Genomic DNA, 5,385 nt, shown 5'->3' with positions numbered 1-5,385 from the left:
CCTCAATACTCTTGGCCCATTATTGCTGTGCTCCTCCTGGTCAGTTTATCTCTGATTTTGGATTAATCCAGTCTTATCTTTTTGCTCCCAAGGAGATAAGCACCACACAATACTGAATATGCTGATTATCTTTGTTAAAATTAGTGGTTTTCAGCCTCTGCTGATACTTTTATCAATGCTAGGCAAGTTTATAACTTGTCCATGGTCAGCTCCATTTTCTCCAAATCTGCAGGGTCCGATGAAAAAGCCTTATCATACCTCCTAAATTCCTCATCTTATTCTCTCCTGAAGATCACTTTGTTTGTTACTTTGCAAAGTCATGATCAGACACTAACTTCTTCAGTTTTCATGTTGACTAATGGTCTGTATTAAATCCAAGGCAATTTCCAGCAACTTTTGCTTGGTTCTCATCCTTCTTTTTCTTGGCTCATTTCATTCCAGGCATCCTTGGTTTTCTACTTAGTTTCTGTTCCTAACAAATATGGCACTTAAACTTGGCAGCAGATTCCTGTGTCCTGATTTTTGTCCCTTGGCACAAATTATTCTCTAGGATTTGAATAAACCTGGAATGTCCTAATCCTGAAAGGCCACAGGGTTCAACTCTTGGACACCTTTTTTTCTCTATTGGTGATCTCATCTAATATTATGGCTTTAAATATGCCTTCCATATGTCGATGACTCCCAATTTTATTTCAGTCAGATCTCTCCTCTGAACTGTGGACCTCTATAACTACTCAAAAATCCCAATTTGAATATCATGTGCTATCTTAAACTTAACATGTTCAAAATCAAGCTAACAAGAGAACATTTTTGGAAGTGATGGATATAGTCATTATCTTGTTAATGGTTTCATGAGTGTATTCCTATGAAAAAAACTCATCAAATTGCATACTTTTTAAATGTACACATTTTTGTACATCAGTTATATCCACTACAGGAGGTAAGGACAAAACAATTTCCTGATCTCAGTGAAGTGATGCACATTTGTAAATTATCCCCTTCAAATGACAGATCTTTTGCATATTCTGAAGTGCCTTTTCCATTGCTCTTTTGAAGAGAACTATAATAAATGAAGTAACAAGATAAAGTTCTCAAATAGGTTGGACTGGACTGTACTTGATTTGGGATTCTGATTAAACCCTCGTAACTCTGATAAACTCAGCTACATGGCATGCTGAGACCTCAGCAGTGGGGAGACCAGGACTTATCAGAGTAAGACAAGGAGTCTAGTTCTCATACTGAAAAGGTATCCTCTTCTGCCCCAAGATGGTCTCTAATGATGTTATTCTACAGGGTGGAGTAAGATCAGAGGGAGTGGTAATATTCAGTTAAGTCATGCATATTAATATATACTTATAACTAAGTACTATGTTATAAGTATTGTTTGGATCCAGAACCAAGTTTTTGGAAAGGTAGGGAGGGTCCTACTCCCAGAAAAGGACTAGCAAAAGATAAGCAGTTTATTCTAGTAGGCTGAAATTCAAAGAAAGGCTCTAATCCCAACTGGGGAACTGTTACAAAAACCATGAAAACAGCTAAAAGCTCTTTCATACACACTGGGCAGTGAGGATTGATGTGTTAGTTCACAGGACACTTGACTGGGGAGCCAAGCACAGTGGATATTGGGTTTCCGGCAATAGAACTAATTTTAGAAAGCACCAAATGGTAGGTTTGAGCTTACTATATTTTAAGATTACCTGGAAGCCTGGTGTAAGGCAGAAGGAAAATTCCTGTTGGCTGAAGTCACTAAAGTCAGACACATGTAAATTGCCTTTGAACTTCTGAAGCCAATCAGAATCAAGGATATCCCAGTTTAATTATTATAGTCAAGCTCCTTAGGTCCTTAAGGATTTTTTTTTTTTAGCCTGGCCTGTTGCTCACGATAGAGCATAGAGGTGCAATCATGGCTGATTGTAGCTTCAGTTTCCTAGGTTCAAGTGATTCTATCTCAGCCTCCTGAGTAGCTGGAACAAGTGCACATCACCACACCCAGTTAGTTCTCTTATTTGTAGAGATGGCATCTTGCTGTTTCCAGGCTGGTCTCAAGCAACCCTTCCTAAGTGCTGGGATTACAGGCATGAGCCACTGCACCTGGTCCCAAGCAGCAGATATGCTCTGGAGGGTGAACTTATGCAACTGATCTTAACCAATATTGCCTGAGTTTTTAGGAGGCTATTACAGACTAACAGCCTCCTGTGTGATTAGAAATTGCCATCAAGGAGTCGGTAACCAAAACTGAGCTTTCAAGTTCAATTCCATTCAAGTTAAACCTTTTTGGATCTGACTCTAATTACAGGATATTCTTACATTTCTAACTCCCTTGCTCAAGAATCTTAAGGGTATTTATAACATGTTTTCTGTCCCACACACATCCACCCTATTGGGACCCAAATCCTCAGTATTTGTCTCTCAGACTCTGAACCACACTGTCTTTGCTCAGTATTTCTTGGGCCTATTTTCCCAACATCTGTGCTGGTTTAAACTCAAATCCACTTGTTCTATTTTCAAGAATTTTTCATAGCTTGACTTTTCCTTGGCATCCTGTGCCACTATTGACAAAATGGTGTTTTATTTCAGGAGTCTTGGCAGAGCCTAGCACAGGCCAGTGTATATAAATGTGGAGTACTAATTTTGATATCAACTAAGAAAATGTGACATATTACAAGATCTATTGGGAGGCAAGGGAGTTAGAAGGAGCTACAGAAAAAGAAGTCAGAGGGCTCGAAAGCAAATAGTCTATTTCACAACTTTGTCTTGGTTGCCAGCTTTGACAAAAGGAAAATGGCACTCTTCCCTGAAAACTGTGGAATATGAATAGTCTTTTACCACATATTCTATAACAGTAAGTGCCTGGCCCTATTCTAGGCACTTTTGAAGTAATGAAACACAGATCTTAAAATTTTATGCAGAAGTTCTGGAAGGGGGAGAAAAACAATGATTAATAGTTTTATGTCTAGCAGGCAAGGGTTATTGGAGATCAAGGGTATAAATGCAAACACTGCTTTCACTGCCATCTTACACACACTACCTTCATAGTGAAGGTGTATTTTCTATCTCCAAATGTAATGTTACATGCCTAAGGCTTCTCTCTCATTTTATTTGGTAGTATCAGATAGTATTATGTAACCCATCTTGCCAAACGACCTCTTCCTTCCTAGATTTTAGCAAGCCTGAATGTCTTTACCAGATTCTTGTTTAATCAGTGAGCTTCCCTCATGACCATAGTTAATAAACTGCTATTATTGTTCTATTGTACTCTTCTTATTTTCTGTGTCTCATTCCCCCACTTCTCAACTTAAGCATCCGGGCTTTCAAAATTACAGTCACATTGAAACTAAATATTCCATGATTTGCTTAGTAACAATCATTTTTAATTCCTGTCTCTCCACTCTTAACACTGATCCAAAAACCCTTACATTGTACCTTGCACAAACCCGAAACGTTCAAAGTAATTTGATTACAAGGCTGGTTAGTGGATTTTCCATTTAATGCCCGCCATGTTATTTCAGGACCTATTTAAAATAATTAAAAACAACATAATCCAAAATTACATGTTTTATTTTCGTGTTTGTAAAACGAAGAGCTTTTTTTCTGGATGGTTTTCTTATCAGCTTTTCATACAACAGTCAAGTAAACCTCGTGGCACTAGCCCTAGAAAAGGAAAAACATGAGATTCTTACAAGACTACCAACATTACAACAGCTTATGTAAAAGCATTAAAAAAAAGTATTGTCCTTATAATGGTCCATCTCAGAAGCCAGATCCGTAAAAGTTTTTTTTTTCAACAGAAGTTCAGGTTCGGGATAAGATCATCACAGATAAGACCAAGGACACAATATTCACTAATCGCTAAGCAAACAGAAAAACTCCACTTACAGAAATCGTTGCAACTTTGGAACTTCCAAGACAATCTGGCCTCTTATCAATGGGCAGACAGCGACCCTCACTGTTGGCAGAAAAAAAAAAAAAAACAACCCGGGATTTTATAACGGAACTGTTATAAACTTTTACGGATCTTTTATAACAGAACTGTTATAAAATCCCGTCAACAAAATTTACTCCACTTCTGAATTATTGGTCTTAATCTCAGAAGCCGAATCCGCATTTATTTTTCTTCAGGTTATCAGCTTCGGGATAGGTTTCATCATTGATTAGACCAATCAGACCTTGTATATGTACACATTAACACATTAAACTGCACTTCTGTGACACTGACCATAAGCCAAGGTAAAGGTAAAAGGCAAGTATTATAGTACAAATACTACAGAACTTTCAAGCCATACAACCTACTTCAAAATGAAGCTGCTAGTCAGTGACATCCGACATTCATTATCTTCACTGGCTGATCGTCCACACCCAGAATGCTGTTTAATGACAAAAAAATTTGATTTAGTCTAGGTGTGGATTAAATACTATGCTCTATCATAAAGTACTAAAACAACACATACCCATGAAGAGTGTCAGGTTTAACCAAGCGGTTTTCCATTAAATATTCTCCCGCATATTCTGGAATTCTTTCATGTATCTAACAAAAAAAAGTAAGTATCAAACGATGCAACAGTTACTATTCCTGTAAATCAACAGGTTTACTCCTTTAGTTTGGTAACTAAGCTTAACAGCTCTTACCTTTGCATCTTCAGAGCTGCTCTGCTGGGCCATGACAGCGCCATTGTTCCTGCGGGAAACCGATATTTAAGTATTCTCGCAGAAACGTCACACTCCAAGGTGTTTTTCCACACAAAACCTTTCCCCTTCATTAATCCGAATTGCACACAACGCCGCCTTCGAACAGCTCAGTCTCAATGCAGGGTTGAGGCTGCCCGTTTTAAAACAACGCCGACGGAAGGTCTTCGCCATTTTAGTAAAGGCCCCTTGCTCTTAAAACTAACCCTCTGCCCCAATTAAGTGTGGTTTTTCCGCCGCCGTTCAGGCACATGCCAGAGGCCAGCAAGCGCGGCACCCGTGGCCGATCAGCGTTCTCCTCACGCCAAAACTCGGAGCCTGTGGCCGTCACGACTCAATCTCAGTACATGTGGCGGTCGGGCTGCACATTTCCCACGTGCAAGCTTTCAACTCTCAGCACTCTAAGCTCTACACTAAGATGGTTTCACACTATGAAAACTCTACTCGGCCTGCACCTCCACCTTTTGCTCCAGTACTCGCCCGCAACACCGACGCTTACCTACCACACGACCAAACGATCACGAAGGCCTACGTAAAAGACCGAGACGCGCAGCCAGTAGCTCCTTATATAGCCTCCCCAGTCAGAACGAGGCTGCCCCGCCCTCTCACACCTATTGGACATGGAAGTAGACAGGGGTGTGGCCGCTAATTAGCGGGAGCGCGCGCGGAAGCTCTTCCGAGGCCCGTCCCGCGTTGTGGCGC

At 40.1% G+C, this 5,385-nt stretch overlaps 1 long non-coding RNA gene across 1 annotated transcript; it reads right to left on the bottom strand.

Annotated features, from left to right (window-relative positions):
- Window positions 1–3,537: 3,537 nt before the first annotated feature.
- Window positions 3,538–5,219, bottom strand: LOC105530207. Its single transcript, XR_001004613.1, has 4 exons — window positions 4,627–5,219; window positions 4,291–4,525; window positions 3,877–3,946; window positions 3,538–3,651 (listed from the first exon to the last, which is right to left on the bottom strand). It is a non-coding gene; the product is annotated as an uncharacterized LOC105530207 (long non-coding RNA).
- Between the last annotated feature and the right edge of the window lie 166 nt (window positions 5,220–5,385).

Source organism: Mandrillus leucophaeus, unplaced genomic scaffold (assembly GCF_000951045.1).
Source record: "Mandrillus leucophaeus isolate KB7577 unplaced genomic scaffold, Mleu.le_1.0 Scaffold804, whole genome shotgun sequence".
NCBI classification, from domain to species: domain Eukaryota; kingdom Metazoa; phylum Chordata; class Mammalia; order Primates; family Cercopithecidae; genus Mandrillus; species Mandrillus leucophaeus.
Note: the sequence above shows the minus strand (reverse complement) of the source record. Positions and strands in the feature narration are given on the sequence as shown.